We start from the raw sequence: 19,931 nt of genomic DNA on the forward strand, positions 1-19,931 counted from the left end.
TGATGGGGTAGAGCCATAACCTCCCCATCGGCCCTGCCCTGAGTGTGAGAGTGGCGGCGTCCCAACCCCCTGATCAGCCCTGCTCTGTGTGTGACAGGGGGCAGTGTGCCAACTCCCCTATCGGCCCTACTCTGTGAGTGACAGGGGGGAGCTCCTCAACCCCCTGATGGGCCCTGCTCTGTGAGTGACAGGGGGGAGCTCCTCAACCCCCTGATGGGCCCTGCTCTGTGCGTGACAGGGGGTGGAGCCACAACCTCCCCATCGACTCTGCCTTGAGTGTGACAGGGGGCGGTGCCCCAACCCCCCAATGGGCCCTACCCTGAGCGTGACTGAGGGTGGCATCACAACCTCCCAATCCACCTTGCTCTGTGCATGACAGGGGGCGGCGCCCCAACTCCCCAATCGGCCCTGCTCTGAGCCCAACCAGGGGCTGCACCTAAGGATTGGGCCTGCCCTCTGCCACCCGGGAGCAGGCCTAAGCCAGCAGGTCGTTATCTCCTGAGGGGTCCCAGACTGCGAGAGGGCACAGGCAGAGCTGAGGGACTCCCTCCCCCCCGAGTGCACAAATTTTTGTGCACTGGGCCTCTAGTAATTACATAATTGCTTAAATTCATGCAGCTTAATGTGAATATGGTATGACTCCCTGATGGGTGGCCCTCCCACTAAAGTTAGGTTACAAGACGGTGGGAATTATATGTGTTTTCTTCAGTGCTCTATCCCCAGTGCCTAATATACCCAGCTAGTGCTCAGTAAATAAATTTTGAGTACATGAATTAATGAAAGTAGAACATAGGGTGCAGTAATTAGACATAAAGAGTAAGTAGGGCCCCAGCCCATTTGGCTCAGGGGATAAAGCGTGGGCTCATGGACTGAAAGGTCCTGGGTTCAAGGCCACATGCCCGGGTTGTGGGCTTGACCCCCAGTAGGGGACATGCAGGAGGCAGCTGATCTATGATTCTCTCTCATCGTTGATGTTTCTATCTCTCTCTCCCTCTCCCTTCCTCTCTGAAATCAATAAAATATATATTTTTTAAAAAGAGTAAGTAGGGAGCCAGGCCATGTGGCTCAGTGATTGAGCATTGACCCATGCACTAAGAGTTAGCCAGTTTGATTCCCAGTTAGGGCATGTGCCCAGTTGTGGACCCACACTCAGGCAGGGGCGGGGGGCGGGGGGCATGCAGGAGGCAGCCAATAGATGTTTCCCTCTCATCAATGTTTCTATCTCTCTCTCCTTCTCCCTTCTTCTCTCTGTAAAATTCAATTTTAAAAAAATCTAAAAAAAGGAAAGTATGGACCCTGGAAACCAAGATGGTGATACTCACCACCTTCCACAATCACATTAAACTTACAACTAAAATACAGAACAACCATCATTCAGAACAACCATCCTTTAGAACCACCTCAAATCTGGCTGAATGGAAATCCTGCAAGTAGACAAGTAGAAAAGAAAGCACACTGAGACTAGTAGGAGGGGCGGAGGGGTGTAATGGGGTGGTCTGACAACCACGTGGGGCATTTTTTTAATCAGGAGGGATATCTTGTCTGTGGAGGCCTCCTATGAGGAGCAAGGGGTCCCAGTCCCACACCAGGCCCACAGCCCAGGGTTCCAGAGCTGGGAAGAGAAGTCCACATAATTTCAGGCTGTAAAAACCAGCATGGATTGTGGCTGAGTGACAGAGGCGACTGGAGATCCAGCAGCCTCTGTCACTCTTAAAGGGCCAGTACATGAACTTACTTGGACTCACTCCCTCTGAGCTCCAGTGCTGGGAGAACACCTTAAGGGGATCCAGGGACATAAGGAGAGGAACTGGATTTCTGGCATCAGAGCAAGAACTCAGGGGTGGCTTTCTCCCAGACAGGGGTGCTCACAGAGATCATTGTCCCTATGTCGCGACTTCCCCCATTGCAGAGCTGACTGGCAGCCATATCTGAGTTTCCATCAGCCTGGTTCACACTGTTTGCTCAACCCTGGTGATTCCCTGAGACCCAGTCCCATCCAATTTGCCATCCTGCTCAAGCAGTTTGCAGCAGCCTTTCTATATGAATGGCCTGTCCTGGCTCAAGCTTCAGACTTTTCTAAAATGTCTCAAACAAGCAGCAACTGTCATCAGTGTGCCTTGTAGTTATCAATAAGAGGCCCAAGACAGCTTGGCCTCCTCTGGGCACTTCCAAGCCCAATATAAGTAGCAGTCATCTGCAGATCACTCTGTGGCTCCTATCAAGTAGACCCAGGCAGTGGCTGGCTTTTCACCTCAAGGTAGGCCCAGTGGACAGCTTTAGACCATACCAGATTACAACTTTACACATCCACAAGTGACACGCTCAGGAGACAGACTCAGTGAGCACCAAAGCCCCACTGAAGTAAGTCATGCTTCATAGGAGTATCTCCTGCACAGCAGACTTCCTCTGTACTCACAGCTGATCCTCATAGCCAATTGGCCTGGAGATCAATTCCTCTCAGTGACACCAACAGCAATCAAGGCTCAACTACAATAAGACTGTGTATACAGCCCACACAGGGATGCACCTAGAGTGCCCACCTCAGATGAATGGGGAGTCTGAGCCAGTGGGCCCTACAGGACACCTACTACACAAGGTCACTCTACTAATTCAAGGATATATAGCAGTTCTACCTGATACATAGAAACAACACAAGGAAGCAACCAGAATGTGGAGACAAAGAAACATGTCACAAATGAAAGAAATCTCAAAAAAAAAAGAAAGAAAGAAAGAAAGAAAGAAAGAAAGAAAGAAAGAAAAAATGAAATGGAAGCAAGCAAACTACTACAGAATTCAAAGCAGCCCTAACCAGTTTTGTTCAGTGGTTAGAGCATTGGCTCATGGACTGAAGGGTTTGATTTCTGGTCAAGGGCATGTACTTTGGCTGTAGGTTCCCGAGTCCTGGTCAGGGCACATGTGGGAGGTGACCAATCATTATGTCTCTCTCATGTCAATGTTTTTTTCTCTCTCTCTCCCCGCCCTCTTACATCCCTTCAACTTTCTCTAGAAATCAATGGGGTGAGGGGGCTGGATATCCTCAGGTGAGGATTTAAAAAAAAAAATAAGAAAAGAAAAGTCAAAGTTAAAAACAATGGCTATAAGATTGCTCAAGGATCTTAATGAGAACTTCAAGGGACTTAGTGAGAATTTCAAGGATCTTAGTGAGAATTTTAATAACCTTAGTGAGAATATAAAAGACATGAAAAAGGACCAGTCAGAAATTAAGCATACATTAACTGAAATAAAGAATAATTTACAGGGATTCAACACTAGAGTAGAGGATTCTGAGAATCAAATCAACTATTTGGAATATGAGGAAGCAAAAAACACCCAATAAGAAGAGCAAAAAGAAAAAAGAATCCAAAAAATAGGAAGATAGTATAAGGAGCCTCTGGGACAACTTCAAGAGTACCAACATTCTCATTATAGGGGTGCCAGAAGGGAAGAGAGATAGCAAGATATTGAAAACCTATTTGAAGAAATAATGACAGAAAACTTCCCCTACTTGGTGAAAGAAATAGGCTTACAAGTCCAGGAAGTGCAGAGAGTCCAAAACAAGAGGAACCTAAAGAGGCCCACACCAAGACACATCATAATTAAAATGCCAAGGATTAAAGACAAAAAGAAAATCTTAAAAGCAGCAAGGGAAAAGCAGTTGGGAAGAAGAAGGAGGAGGAGGAGGAGGAGGAGGAGGAGGAGGAGGAGGAGGAGGAGGAGGAAGAGGAGAAGGGGAAGGGGAAGGGGAAGGAGAAAGAGAAGGAGCCAATAAATACATATCTGCCAGCAATTTAATCTAAAAATCAAAATAAACAAACAAGGAATCTAATGAACAAAATAAAATGATGAATAAAATAGAACCAGAGGGATGGAAACATGGAACAGACTGATGAATCTCAGAGGGAAGGGGGTTGGGAGCCCCCCTCCCCCCCAAGAGATTAACCAAAGAACTTACATGCATATATGCATTATCTATGGGCACAGACAATAGGGTGGTGAAGGCCTGGAGTGGGATGGAAACCAGGTGGAGGGGAGTAATGGGGGTGAAAAGTGAGGATATCTGTAATACTCTCAACAATAAAGATTTAAAAACAAATCAATATGTCCTTATAACCCTCACATGAACTCCTTGTGTGTGTACACCTGGTAATTAGGAAACAAACAAACAAAAGAGTAAGTAGGGAGGTGGGGACAATTACTAGCTTCTGAATTGAGCACTGTATGGTTGGTGGTACCATTAACTGAGATAAGGTTTCCTTGGAAGAATAAAAGCCTATGAGACAGGATTAATTCCATACTGATGTGGAAGTGCTTATGAGACTTCTGAGTGCAGACATCTGGTACATAGTTGGACACATAAAGCTCAGAAAACCATTTAAGGTGGGGATTAGCACCTTTATTTTGCAGATTTGATCTTCTACAGACCTGAGGCATGAACAATTAATAAGCAGCAAAGATAGTACTTAAATCTAATTTTCAGGCCTGAGGTCCAATACTTTCCATTCTCTTCCTCATTGCTATGATGCTTGTTATACTATAAAGAACATTATTCATTTAAGATCTCTGCCCTTCTAAAATATTCATTCTTACCAAAACCTATAATAAAATAATGAATTTTAAATTATTATCTTCAATTTCTGCTCACCAGTTTTTTTAAGTTAACAAGAATTTATTACCTCATAATGGTGAGACAAACTATGAGAGAGAAAATCCTGATGATTTTAGAAGTCTCTAGTCCCAACTGTTCTGAGACCCAGTCAGTTCTTAATTTGAGGGCAATAATTCACCCTTAGTCTCATGTACTGATATGAAATTGCATAATGCTTTTCTGCCCAGAATCTAATGTCTTCAAAGGATATAGAACAGTGTGGCCTGGTGGGAAAAAATATGAGCTCTGAGTCAGAGAGATCTGGATTTGGATTCAGGTCTTGCTATTTACCACCACATGGAAGAAAGAAACTTTTCCTCTACCATCTCAGGTTCTGTTTCTGAAGGCCATGTGAATTAAACTGAGAAAAGACAGAATACCAGGAGAACGGGCATATGTTTGTATTTATGTTAGTATTTTACATTTGCAGGAGCTTCACAGAAAAGAAGTGGAAACCCAAAGAGGTAATTAGAGCTGGGAGCTTATATACCATTTTAACAAAAGGCAATACAATATGGAGAAGTGACTAGACAAGGGAAAAGGGGTTTGGGCTCTTAGGGATAGTAAATCATGAAAGATGACTAGGAAAAAAAAAAAAAAAGAAAGATGACTCTATGGTAGGTAAGGGGTGTTTAGTAAGGTTTTCAAATGTAGTTGCATGTCATTTCCCGTGGTAAGATTCATTCTCTTACTGGTATGGGAGTGGGGAGCCTTTACAAATTGAATTTTATGTCATCTTTAAAAGGGAAATTTATGCCCTGCTTTTGGGCAGGAAGGGGAAGGGCAGATAGCTCCTTCTGTGTCTGCTGTTTCTCAATTGCCTTAGGCTCAAAATAATTTCTACACCACAGTGGCATATTGTGAGTTGGCATACCTCAATCCCCTTCACTACATAAGCCTTAAACTCTTAGTCCATATACTCATCTGTAAAATATTTAAGTATTATATAAAACACATAATTCGCAGTGGCTGGAACATAGTACATGGTCAATAAATGGTAGCTACCATCATTATAATTATTATTAAGAGTAAGAGAGTGATTGAAAAGTTGGAGTCACATATACTGAGGAGTAAATAGAACAGGGAGTAAACCAAGGCAGGGAGATAGACTGACAGAAAATGAGGACAAAGAGGCTTATCTTACTAAGCTAGTAAATAGGCCTACAGAGGAGAGATAGCGCTAAAGGATTGAAAGTGCTGTTAATACTATGTTGGCATATGAGATTTTAGAAATGAAATAGTTGCCTGGGCATGGTAATTGGAGGGACTTGCTGAAGAGGGGCAAAGGTTAAAATTGTCAGAGCTAAAGTTAAGGTCCAATGAGGTTAGGGTACAGGACAGGGTCTTCTACATGAACAATGAAATGGCCTAGGATAATGGTGGGCCTTCAAACAATTTTGTCATCAGTTTCTGCCTGTCTTCCCCACTAGATTGTGAGCTCCTTGCGGCCAGGAACAGTGCCTTATTCATTTTTTTTATTTTAAAATAATAATGGATCTATAGCAACATATTAAAAATTAGATGGATGACACTATCTGATGTGTTATCTTTCAGAATGAGAAGACAAGCCACAGACTGGGAGAAATTATTTGCCAAAGACATGCGCGAACCCTGTTTCCTGGCCAGGTAGCTCAATTGGCTAGAGCATCGCCCCTATATGTCAGGGCAAGAATCAACCAATGACTGAATGAATAAGTAGAACAACAAATCGATGTCTTGAACAATGATCGGGGCAATAAGCAGGAAATAGCTACTCCTCTGCCATGTGCAAGTTCGAAATCATTGGACTAAGCCTTCTGATGGTGCTCAGTCATTTAGCATGGGCCCTGGAAATAAGAGGTCATAGGTTCATTCCCTGTCAGGACACGTGCCTGGGCTGTGGGCTCCATCCCTAGTGGGCAGAGTGCAAGTGGCACAAAACCAATGACTGCCTCTCATCATCGATGTTTCTATCCCCCTTTCCCTTCTTCTATGAAATCAATAAAAATTTATTAAAAAACAACAGAATTTCTGCTGCTACCACATATATAAAAAACAAACAAAAAACCCCCAAAAAACAAATCGATGTCTCTCCTCCTCCTCCTCCTCCTCCTCCTCCTCCTCCTCCTCCTCCTCCTCCTCCTCCTACCTCTCATCCTCCTCCTTCTCCTCCCCCTCATTCTCCTCCTCCATTTTCTAAAATCAATAAATAAAGTTTTTAAATAAAGAGTGAGCGCTAATGTAAACCATAGACTTTGGGTGATTACAATGTGTCAGTGTAGGTTTGTTGATTGTGACAAATGTACCACTCTGGTGGGGGATGTTGATAATGGGGAAGGCTGGACATGTGTCCGGGCAGAGAAATGTGGGAAACCTTGTACCTTCCCCTTAATGTTGCTGTTAACATAAAACTGCTCTAAAAATATAAAGTCTGGGGAAAAAAATACGTATTTTATAAAAGTCTGTTATCCAAAATATACAAACAACTCATAAAATTCAACAATAAGAAAATAAGCAACGTAATTTAAAAAATGGAACACCTTATCGAAGAAGATACATAGATGGCAAGTAAACATATGCAAAAAGGCTCCACATCATATGTCATTAGGGAAATGCAAATTAAAAGAACAATGAGATACCACTACACACATATTAAAATAACCAAAATGCAAAACACTGACAACACCAGATTTTGGTAAATTTGTGAAATAACAGGAACTCTCTTTCACTGCTGGTGGGAATGTAAGATAAAGCATAGATGTTAAAACTCTTTCTTCCAAGAAATGATTTTGGAATTATAGTCCTTTGCATGTAATAGGCAATCAAGACACACCTATAGGTAACAGTTGGGAAACTAAGTGGTGAGAGAAGAGAGGATTAGCTCCCCCATACTAGCTTTGGGAGAACTAGGTTTTAGAATCGTGCCTTGTAATTCCATGGGCCCTTGCTGCTGATCAAACTAGGAGAGAACTTCGACTGACTCCTGTCTTTAAGCCTGTTCTACAATCTCACAGTCTGGTGTTCTTATTTTCTAAGTAAAAACAAAACATAGACACAAATGATTTAAAATAAGAGCATTTAATTAAAAAAACTTGCATAGCTGACTGTGGAGAAAGAATTATTTTAATCATTAATAGGTTATTAGTGCTGTTTTAAAACTATAGTCAATAAAATTTAGTTTAATAGACTTACTAGTATTATTCTGGGGAATTTTAAATATTTTTTTTTTCTTTTTTACTACTGTGCTATTTCTATTTAGACTATAGATATATAGAGTTATATAAAAAGAGTTCGATAGCCCTGGCCAGTTTGGCTCAATGGATAGAGTGATGGTCTGAGGACTGGAGAGTCCTGGGTTCAATTCTGGTCAAGGGCACATGCCTGGCTTGTGGGCTCAATCCCCAGTAGGGGGTGTGCAGGAGGCAGCTGATCAATGATTCTCTCTCATCATTGATGTTTCTATCTCTCTACTTCTCCCTTCTCTGAAATCAATAAAGAAATATTTTTTAAAAAGAGTTCTATAGATCTATATATGTAAAAGCCTGAGCGACTGCATGATGGAATGAGTGGTCGACCGGTCACTATGATGTGCACTGACCACCAGGGGCAGGCGCTTAATGCAGGAGCTGCCCCCTGGTGGTCAGTGCACTCCCACTTCCAACCTCCTGTGGCTGGCCAACCTCCCATGGTGCCTCCCCCCGGCTGGCTGGCCCTGATTGGGACTGGGTGAGACAGTCCTGATCGGCCCCAACTGCCGGCCAGCCCAAGGGACCCCACCTGTGCACGAATTCGTGCACTGGGCCTCTAGTATTTTTATACAGATATTACAGATAACTAGAATTAAAATGCTGTTGTAGTTGAATGAGTGCTGTGCTGGATATTGGGCTCCCAGGTTATAATTCCATCTTTTCCATTGATTGGCTATGTAGCCTTGGAACTCTGTGAACTTGGGAGAACAAAAGCTCTTTATTTCCTCATAGCCTACATTGTTTTAAGGTTCCTTCAAGTTTTAAATGTTTTTTATTCTAAAGCTTAATATAAAAGTAAAAGGATGTATACTGGCTCAATAGACAAGAAGTTGAGAATGTGGGCTTTATTTATTCATACAGTGGAATTCTACACAGAAATTAAAAATAAATGAATTAAATCTACATATTCAGCATAAACTGAACCCCAAGAATATACAATTGAAAGGGAGAGATAGAAATGATATTCATATAAATTTTTAAAATATACCAAATTGGTCTATATATTTTAATGATATGAGCATATGTAGTAAAAGTATAAATATATGCATAGGTAGAATGACTACCAATCTCAGTAAATATGGTTATACTAGAGGCCCGGTGCATGAAATTCATGCAGGGGGGAGGCCCTCAGACCAGCCTGCACCCTCTCGCAATCCGGGACCTCTGGCTCCTAACCACTCGTCTGCCTGCCTGCCTCATTGCCCCTAACCCCATGGTCGGCAAACTGCAGCTCACGAGCCACATGCGGCTCTTTGGCCCCTTGAGTGTGGCTCTTCCTAAGCCTTAGTAGTACCCTAATTAAGTTAATAACAATGTACCTACCTATATAGTTTAAGTTTAAGAAATTTGGCTCTCAAAAGAAATTTCAATTGTTGTACTGTTGATATTTGGCTCTGTTGACTAATGAGTTTGCTGACCACTGCCCTAACCAGTCTGCCTGCCTGCCTGATCGCCCCCTAATCACTCTGTCTGCCTTCCTGATGCCCCTAACCCCTCTGCTTGCTTGCCTGATCATCCCTAACCACTCACCTGCCTGCCTCATTGCCCCTAACCAGTCTGCATGCCTGCCTCATTGCCCCTAACCAGTCTGCCTGCCTGCCTGATCGCCTCTAACTGCTCACTTGCCTACCTGATTGTCCTTAACCACTTTGCCTGCCTGCCTGATCACCCCTAACCCCTCTACTTACTTGCCTGATCGCCCCTAACCACTCGCCTGCCTGCCTGATCACCCCTAACTACCTCTGCCTGCCACCTGATTGCCCTTAACTGCTCACCTGCCTGCCTGATTGCCCTGAACCACCTCTGCCTCGGCCCCCGCTACTGCGGCTTTGTCCAGAAGGACATCCGGAATGACATCTGGAAGGTTGTTCGGCTTTCTGGTCTAGTTAGCATATTATGCTTTTATTATTATAGATGGGGGGGATAGGGAGGAATGGGACAGGTAGAGCAGGGGGGTTTGTGATTTATATAATGCTTTAGTTCTTTGAAAAGTTCTGAAATCTTTCAAAATGTATTTGTTTAATTGTGGGTGGTGGGATCATGGGTTTTTATTTATGATTATACTTTTCAGCATTTTAAAATACAGTGGGGCCTTGACTTACGAGTGTCCCGACTAACGAGTTTTTTGAGATACAAGCTGTCTCTCGGCCGATTTTTTGCTTTGAGTTGTGAGCTAAAATTCGGGTTACAAGCCAGCTTCAGATACCCCACCGCTAGTTGGCACAGTGAACGTCACAGTAAACGCCACAACATCAGCCCAGCATCACGTGTCTCACTCGTTCACTTTAATGATTTGACATACGGAACAAGTTAAACTCGTAAGTCAAGGCCCCACTGTATTGAGAATATTAAATATTAAATATTTTTTTGAAATTTAAGAATTATAATAGAAAATTAGAAAAATAGAATGTTATCTTCTCAATGAGCTATACCTAATATCCTTCAAATTGCAACTAACTTCATCACTTTTTATATTTCTGGTCCCCTTTGCTCTGTTCTACTTTTAATTTTTATAATCGCATGTGTCATCTCCTAACATACCACAAATCTGTTTATCATTTTTTGTCTTTATACCCTGACTAAAATGTAAGCTCCATGAGGGCAAAGATCTCTGTAAGCTTTGCTCACTGTTGTGTCTTTTTTTTATTTTTTATTGTTAATCCTCACCTGAGGATATTTTTCTATTGATTTTTAGGGAGAGTGGAAGAGAGAGGGAAAGACAGAGAGAAACATCGATGTGAGAGAAACACATTGATTGGTTGCCTCCTGCATGAGCCCCGACCAGGGTCCAGGCCAGGGAGGAGCCTATAACCAAGGTACCTGCCCTTGACCAGAATCGAACCCGGGACCCTTCGTTCTTGGGCCGATGCTCCATCCACTGAGCCAAACAAGCTAGGGTCACTGATGTATCTTAAGTGCCTAGAATAGCACAAAATAGGTACCCCAGAAACATTTGTTCAGTAAATGTATGGTGTCAGAGCTTAACTGTCTGTATTCAAATCCTGGTGCTACACTCAATAGGCATGGTCAAGTTAGTTAAACTCTCTTTAAGCCTCAGTTGCATTCTCTGTAAAATGGAAATTGTAATAGTATCTATATGATAGGATTGGTATACTACAAGTAAAACACTTCATGATTTCTTTATTTTTATTTATTCATTTTTTGTTGTTATTGTTGATTCTCACCTGAGGATATTTGTCCATTGACTCCTTTTTTTTTTTTTTTTTTTTTTTTTTTTTTTTTTTTTTAGAGAGTGGGAGCACGAGAGACAGAGAGAGAAGCATCAATGGGAGAGAGACACATCCATTGGCTTCCCGCATGAGCACCAACCAGGCCCAGGAATCGAGCCTGCAACTGAGGTATGTGCCCTTGACTGTAATCGAACCTGGGACCCTTCAGTCCATGGTATTTTCTTAATGGTTGCTTTATTTTTTAAATCCTGAAGCATACCAGAAGTTATACTTTTGAAGCTAGACTAATTTCTTCCACCAGCAACTTTTCATTAAAAAGAATTCTTAGCCTGGCTGGTGTGGCTCAGTGGTTGAGTGTCAACCTATGAATGAAAAGGTCTCCAGTTTGATTCTCGGTCAGGGCACATGCCTGAATTGTGAGCTTGATCCCCAGTGGGGGGCATGCAGGAAGCAGATGATCAATGACTCTCTCTCATCATTGATGTTTCTATCTCTCTCCTCTCCCTTCCTCTCTGAAATCAATAAAAATATATTTAAAAAACAGAATTTTCAAATTATCGTGATAATGGAACACATACCATGTGTTATTATAAACCAAATTTCATCTATCACCAAAGTTGACTAATATCACTTTCTTTCCTTACCCCTACCCACTTTTATTGGAGATGTTAATAATAATAATATTTTTCATGACCAGCTGAAAAAAAACAGCCTTTTTCTATTGCTGTCACTTAATCTCTCTTCTTCCCTGAGTAACAGAAATTCCTTTAAAAACAGCCTCTTTTAATTTCTTTTCTTTCCTCTGGGTAATATTCAGGGTTTTCTCTTTGTCAGAAGCCTCCGTCAATTCTTTGCTGTGTGGTCCTCTCCAAAGAGTAGCTCACATGGCAATAGGCTGCTCTAAGTGACAGAGAACCCAAAGTGAATTTACAACATTTTGTAAACTAATATTGGTACTAATGCCCCATCACCTTCTATATTCACTAGAAGTCACTCAATCTAGCTTACACTTGAGGTGAGAGGATTACCCAAAGGCATGAATACTAGGAGGTAGGGATCCTTGAGGGCCATCTTAGAGGCCACCTACCATATCCATGTGACCATTTTTAGAAATGCATGAGTGAAGGATGCACAGCATTCTTCCTTATGGCCTATCAATCACATACTCTCTCATGTAACTCTTCTACTGGCTGCTATGACATTCTGCCCGCAAAATAATAGCCACTGCTATTAGCTTATTATTATTAAATTTATATTGAATATCTGGTATGAAAAGATTAATACAAAGGGGCATCCCTATTTAGATGGGTCTTTCATTAAATTGGAATGGGGTAAACACAATGAAATGGCTATTTCTATAATTTTCATGAAAAAAACTTAGGGAAGTATAATGTATTTTTATATCAGCAGTGCAGACCCTTCCAAAAGAAAAAATAGTTAGAAATGAAACCCATTCCTTTACCTTTCTCTTAGCAACTGATACAAGAACTGAAATGATGCCAGAAGGTTCTCTGAGTAACGATTTTTTTCCCAGTTATATTTCTCAATGTGACATTATCATCCTGGGTTATGAAGGCAACCATTTTTCACTTGGATTCTTAAATACTTGGAAACAGCAAGGTATAATAAAATCGGGGATCATAAAGTATAACCTAGTCATTTTTAAATGATGTATCCATGTCATACAGGTTACAAATGATCTGCCTTACTTTCACTATGTTACATGTGCAGTAGCCAGACTCTAAGACAGGACATTTGGTCTTTAATACCCAGGCCAGTCTTCTTTCCTTTGTGCTATCATGGGCACAGATTTATCAACATACTGTCTGACTTATGTAGACATTTTTGTTTATATATATTGATCCATCTTGTTTGAACTAGATTATAAAATCATGTCTTTTCTTATTCTACATTCTGATTGTGTAAAAGGGGATATCTGCATTGTTATGTGTGTGACATTTGGTTATATAAGGTAGGGAAAACATTTTAGAATGGGAGGAAATATTACATAACAGCATGAACTTTGGAATTGGGCAGTCCTAAGCAGAGATTCTATTTAGTAGCTGTGTCATCCTGGGCACATTATTTAACCATGCTAAGCCCTAGTTTCCCTACCTATAAAAACAAAGAAAACAGTATCTTCTAAATAGACTCATTGGGTGGATTAATGCCTGACACACACTAAGAAAGAGGTATCTGTTCATTTCTCTTTATTCATCCACTCAACACTCAGTGTTACAAACTTGAATTATCTTTAATGGAAATCACATAAAAGGGGTATGGAGTCCTGTATTTGGACTGTTAACAATTAGTATATTGCTTGGTAAACAAAAATGAAACCCTAGTTTATGATGGTTTCCTCCAAAATATTCTGCTCTTTTCACTCTGGTTTAACCCTACACAAGCCTGTATCAGTATACAGATTTTTCTTTCCTCTAAGAAAGCATTTTTTTCTCTACCCTCTTTCAGTGAGAGGGTGGGAATGAAACTAAGAAGAGAGATTAACAGGAGAAAAAGCATATAATTTTTATTATTTATGTGTGCCGAGCCAGCTCAGCCAAGGGTTCCACGAGCCTGAGTGAGGACGGTGAAGGATGGAGAAATGACAGACAAAGAGAATAAGCTGGGTCTCTTCCTGTGCCTGGCTGAGGCCACAGAGAGAGATCCAGAGGCAAGCTGAGTCTTTATTTTATAGCCAGAGGTAAACAAGGTAGTGGTCACCATAGTTACAATGTTCTTGTGAGTTTCACTTGTTTTGGCAGCACTTGCTGCACCTCCCACAGCCCATTAGCTACCTAGGAAGGATCTAGGGAGCGTCATAAGGTCAAGCCTAATTATGCTAAGAGGACTGTGCCCTCTAAGCTGGGACTTGTTTGTGGCTTTGCCAACAGGTCAGTCCGAGGCTTAACCCTATAGCCGCGCCCTACATCTATGTACATAGTTCACAGATAAGAAGTAAAACATAAAGAGGTGGTTAGACTTGGGGCTTACATTTTTTGAAAATATATCTTTATTGATTTCAGAGAGGAAGGGAGAGATAGAAACATCAATGATGAGAGAGAAATATTGATCATCTGCCTCCTGCTCATCCCCTACTGGGATCAAGCCTGCAACCCAGGCATGTTCGATTCATGCCTTGGCCAAAATCGAACCTGGGACCCTTCAGTCTGCAGGCTGACGCTCTATCCACTGAGCTAAACCTGCTAGAGCAGGCTTACATACTATTTTAACCAAGGACAGTGGGCTTGGATTTCAAGGGATGACAAATCTTAGGGAAGTGGATAGGAAATATTATCTTATTTGCAAAAAATGTTTATGTAAACACATCTGGTTGTTGACATTCCATCTCCCCTGATAAGAGTTAATTTCTTCTTCCTGATAGGGAGTTGGGAGTAAGGGGTAGACACCTCCACAAAAGTAAAGTCACACCCTGCTTTTGTTTTTAGGCTGATAAGAGGGAATTCTTCCTGCATCTAGTCTTGATTGCCTTTTACCTCAAAATAATCCTTACCATGAAGTGGCCCCTTTTTTTTGATGGTATATCTGGATCCCCTTGAGCACCATTAACTAAAAGAATAAAAATAGAAAAAGAAGTAGATGAAGTTAAACCAATATTAAGTACAGTTTTGGACTCTAGGTTTGAAGTGTATGGAATATTTCATCACAGACATCCACAGACTTAGCTCTAGGTTTGAAGTGTATGGAATATTTCATCACAGACATCCACAGACTTAGCTATATAGGTCAGGAATTAAAGAATGAAGACCAATTAGATGACATACATAGGGTTAGCTTTCTCACCATTTATCCATTAGTATCCCCAAAGAATATTTAGAATGGTTATTCTGCTGGACAAACTGAAGTAATATCGAACTTAGAGATGACATTTATAAACCTCTGTCATTATTAGTTACTAGAGGCCCAGTGCACGAATTTCCTGCAGTGGTGGGAGGTCCCTCAGCCCAGCCTGCACCGTCTCGCAGTCCGGGACCCCTCAGTGGACATCCCTCTCGCAGTCCAGGATCCCTCTCGCAGTCCGGGACCCCTCGCTCCTTACTGCCCGCCTGCTCATTGCTCCTTACCACTTGGCTTGCTGCTCCTTAGCACTACCACGGAGGCAGGAGAGGCTCCTGCCACAGCCACTGCACTCACCAGCCTTGAGCCCAGCATCTGGCTGAGTAGCACTTCCACTGTGGGAGTGAACTGACACCAGGGGGCAGCTCCTGCATTGAACGTCTGCACCCTGGTGGTCTAATCCTACACATGCCTGTATCAGTGGTCAGTGCACATCATAGTGACTGGTCGTTCCACTGGTCATTCCGCCATTTGGTCGGTTTGCATATTAGGGTTTTATTATATAGAATAATAGCTGAGAATACTTTTTCCTTTTTTTAAAGCTTTATCTATATACTAGAGGTAAGGTGCACGAATTTTTGCACAGATGGGGTCCCTCGGCCTGGCCAGTGATCAGGGCCATCTCGCCCAGTCCCGATTGGGGCTGATCAGGGCGGTGGGCTGGGGGAAGGGACCATGGGAGGTTGGCCGGCTGCAGGAGGTTGGCTGTGGGAGCACAGTGACCACCAGTGGGCATCTCCTGCGTTGAGTGTCTGCCCCCTGGTGGTCAGTGCGTATGATAATGACCAGTCGACTAGTAGTTTGGTCGCTTAGGCTTTTATATATATAGATGCCAACCAATACATTCATTTAAAAAAAAAGAAACATCAATTTTGAGACATGGTTTGTTATACTAAACATTGAGGCCCGGGAATCCAACTGGGACCTCCTGGTTCATAGGTTGACGCTCAGTCACTGAGCCACACTGTTTGGGCGATCTTTTTTTCTTACGGCTTTAAATACTAGCTATGTTGATGATGCTCTGATGTCATCTCTAGGCCAAAATTCTCCTCTGATTTCCAATTACCAATTGGATATCTGTAGTTGGATAACTGGGACCTTCTAAATTTTCAGATTTTATAAAAGTTTGCACCAATAAAGAGGACTTTCCTGATCACCCTGCAATAGCCACATTCTTTTCTTGCCTATTCCTCTCCATATTTCCCTGTTTATTTTCTTTGCAGTATTTATTCTGTTTAACCTTTTACCTTATTTTTTAATCTTTAAGAAATAACCTATTTAAACATTTTTATTTATTGATTTAGAGAAAGAAGGAGAGAGAAACATCAATTTGTTGTTCTACTTATTTATGTATTCATTAGTTGATTCTTATATCGGGGATCAAATCCTCAACCTTGGCATATGGGGACCATGCTCTAATCAACTGAGCTCTCCAGCCAGGGCCATTTAACTTTTTAATTTGCTTATTTAAAAAAATTAACCCTACAATGCCTCACTTCTCTTTTGGTGAAATTAATAGAAGCTGGTGTTAGTAAACTGATTTTCAATCTTACAATTCCATGAGAAATTTCAATATGGTTTGATAGCTAGTACTACTATGTTTCATATACATAACATTTACATTTGTTTTAATGCACCCTCAACACTTAGATTTCTTTTTTTTTTTTTATCCTCACCCGAGGAGTGAGGATATTTATTCCATTGCTTTTTAGAGAGTGGAAGGTAGAGAGGAGAGGGAGAGAGAGAAACATCAATGTGAGAGAGACACATCGATCGGTTTGCCTCCCATAGGTGCACCGAGAGATCAAATCTGCAACTCAGGTATGTGCCCTTGACCAGGAATCTAATCAGAGACTCTGGTTCACAGGTCGACACTCTAACCACTGAGCCATGCCAACCAGGATTACACTTAGATTTCTTATTGAATGGATATAGCTCAGCACATTCATTTCAGAAACTGTTAAGAGACAGAGGTCAAATTGTTGAAAAATTTCCACCAGAGATATTACATGAAGAGGCGGCTGCTTGGAAGAACAGGTAGGCCCGGCTGGCGTGGCTCAGTGGTTGAACAATGACCTATGAACCAAGAAGGTCACGGTTCAATTCCTGGTCAGGGCACATGCCTGGGGTTGCGGGCTTGATCCCCAGTGTAGGGCGTGTTGGAGTCAGCCGATCAGTGATTCTCTCTCATCACTGATGTTTTTATCTCCCTCTCCCTCTTCCTTCCTCTCTGAAATTAAAAAAATATATGAGAAAACAGGTAGTTTAACCTAGCTTAAATTAGCTAAACTTGACCCTGGCTTTTAAAACACAGCTAGAATTATTTATATTACAACAGACACCCAGCAGAGGACCATATAGTCCAGTGGTTGTCAACCTTCTGGCCCTTTAAATACAGTTCCTCATGTTGTGACCCCAACCATAGAATTATTTTCGTTGCTATTTCATAACTGTAATGTTGTTACTGTTATGAATCGTAATGTAAATATCTGATATGCAGGATGGTCTTAGGCGACCCCTGTGAAAGGGTCGTTCGACTGCCAAAGGGGTCGCGACCCACAGGTTGAGAACCACTGCTTTAAACAAACAAACAAAAAAGAATCATGACCAGTTTTGCACCTTTGTTTCTTTGGCTCCTGACTAGCCAAAGCTGACCGACTGTACGAACAACTAGTCAGATCACGTTGGCAGAATTTAGCACTGTTTCAATTAAAATCGGAGGCCAGATGCACAAATTTAGTAATTTAAGAGGGAGTAAGTTGTGTGGATAAAATGATACCTATTTTATTTTTATTTTTTAAAAAAATATATTTGATTGATTTTTTGCAGAGAGGAAGGGGGAGGGACAGAGAGTTAGAAACATCGATGAGAGAGAGAGAAACATCTATCAGCCGCCTCCTGCACACCCACCACTGGAGATATGCCCTCAACCAAGGTACATGCCCTTGACCGGAATCGAACCCAGGACACTTCAGTCCGAAGGCTGACACTCTATCCACTGAGCCAAACCACACCTATTTTAAAGAGTCGACTTGGGTTCACATTTGGAAGTAACGACACACGAATGACTTAATTCAAGTAAGCAAGGGAAATCACTCCATTTGTAATTTTTAAAATTTGTTTGCTAAAACCTGGTACTTTCTAAAGCCTCTATGAAGCCCAGCCGGAGTGGTTCATTGGTTCAGCGTGAACCTATGAACCTGAAGGTCCAGAAGGTCTCGGTTCTATTCCCGGTTAGGGCACATACCAGGTTGCAGGCTCATCCCCAGTGTGGGGCTTGAAGGCAGCTGATCAATAATTCTCTCTCATCATTAATGTTTTTCTCTCTCCTCTCTTTACCGGCCTTCCTCTCTGAAATCAATAAAAGTATACATTTTTTTTAAAAAAACCTGTATGGAAAAAGCCTTGATTCTTCACGCTGAGGTGTTTCTATGTCGAACACCTACCACTACTCCTGTGAATTTCCCTATGGGACTTTCGTACTTTCTCCAGGTCACTCGTAAATCTAGACCCATTCCTAACCAACTCCTACCTTCCTCACCAGCTATATTCTTTAGCTTCTCCAGTTTCCAATTTCCTAAATCTTCACCCTCATTCCTCGAATTAGTACAACCAAACTTTCCCTTCTTAGACCTCTTCCTTGTGTTAACTCCAGGAAACTCCCACGAGAATCACGTGGCCAAACTTGTCCTTCACGGCGCTCCGTAATTCTCCTACTGTTCCACGCCCTTACTTACCTCCTGTTAGCCCCGCCCCGCCCATTCTCGCTTCCCCTCCCTCTCCCCTCTCCCCTCTCCCCTCTCCCATAGGCCTGCGCTTGCGCATCTCCAATACAGGCGCCTTCCCTTTCCTGGCGACCAATCCACTTCCTGCCTCCGGCCCTCGGAACACTCCTCCCCTCAGCTGGGGCCCTGGCTCGAGGTGCTGGTTGTGGCTGTCCTACGGATTGCCTGCCTAAAAAAATTTTCTCCTCTCATCAAGTGGACAATTCGAACGAGCCACTAAGTGTGTGGCTCTTATCTGAGCCTTTGCTCACTATATACCACCTCGTAGCTAAGCTAAGGGCGTCGGTATGCTGGCGGATGGGCGATCCGAACTGTGTTCGATCTGGCAATTTAGAGGAGAGCTTCTTCCTTTCCGCCTCTCTCCGCCCCGCCCCCACTCACAGCCTGTCCGCGCTGGTGAGTGGCGGGCGGGCGGGCGGGAGGGCCGGCGGGCGGAGGGAGGAGGGGGAGCTGAGGGAAGGCGGGCCCTCGGCTGCGAGATAGGTGGGGGGAAGGGAGGGGAGAGCCCGAGCTGGAGTTAGTGCTGGGAAACCCGGGGCTAATGTTGACAACAGGCTCGAGGTGAGTCCGGAGAACCCCCTTCCCCTCCGCTCCAACGACCGGGGAGAAGTGGGTCTGAGGAGCACCGGCCTGGACTCCTACTCCCTGTGGTACCCAAGAGGCGACTCCTCAGCCCAGCGCTCCGGGGGCGGCAAGCAGGAGACGGACCGCGGGTCCAGCGTCGTCCTCCTCAGACCTCTTTCTCGGAGGCTCCCACCAACGCGGGAGCCCCTGGCCCGGGGCAGGCATGAGGGGCGCCTGCCCCACATGCGGGGGCTGGGCCTCGCGGCTGGAGGCGGGGAGCTTGCTGTGGCTGGGTGAAGGTGTTTGGGGGTGTGGAGTGGAGCGAGGGGAGGTTGGGGAAAGCTCCTTAGGAGCGGGAGGGAGGCGAGGGCGAGGAAGTGGGGAGGGTGCTTGTGTGGGAGGATGTGGAGTAGGGAGACCAGCCGGAGAGTTTCGGTCTTCGGGGTGAGACTGTGGGGTGTGCAGTTAGGGTTGGGGCTCGGCTGGTAGTCGAAGGTGACCGCGGGTCCCCACAGGAAGGGAGCCAGTGGCGGGGAGCGTGGTCGGTGTAGGGACGGAGCGAGAACGGGCTTGTGGGAGACGCGTGTTGGGGCCCGGGGGCCGGTGTGTTTGGGAATGGTGGGCATAGATGACCTGGCTTGCTGCTTTTTAGCCTGGGGAGCCG

The 19,931-nt window shown here is 43.4% G+C and overlaps 1 protein-coding gene across 1 annotated transcript in view; it reads left to right on the forward strand.

Annotated features, from left to right (window-relative positions):
- Positions 1 to 19,122: 19,122 nt before the first annotated feature.
- UPF2 (UPF2 regulator of nonsense mediated mRNA decay) overlaps positions 19,123 to 19,931 on the forward strand; it is a gene marked incomplete at its 3' end in the record, with an annotated part of 119,532 nt that continues 118,723 nt past the window's right edge. Inside the window, exon 1 of the mRNA XM_081093303.1 lies at positions 19,123 to 19,264. The remainder of the gene's footprint in view (positions 19,265 to 19,931) is intronic.

This window comes from Myotis nattereri, assembly GCF_964212035.1.
Source record: "Myotis nattereri genome assembly, chromosome: 1".
Classification (NCBI taxonomy): Eukaryota; Metazoa; Chordata; class Mammalia; order Chiroptera; family Vespertilionidae; genus Myotis; species Myotis nattereri.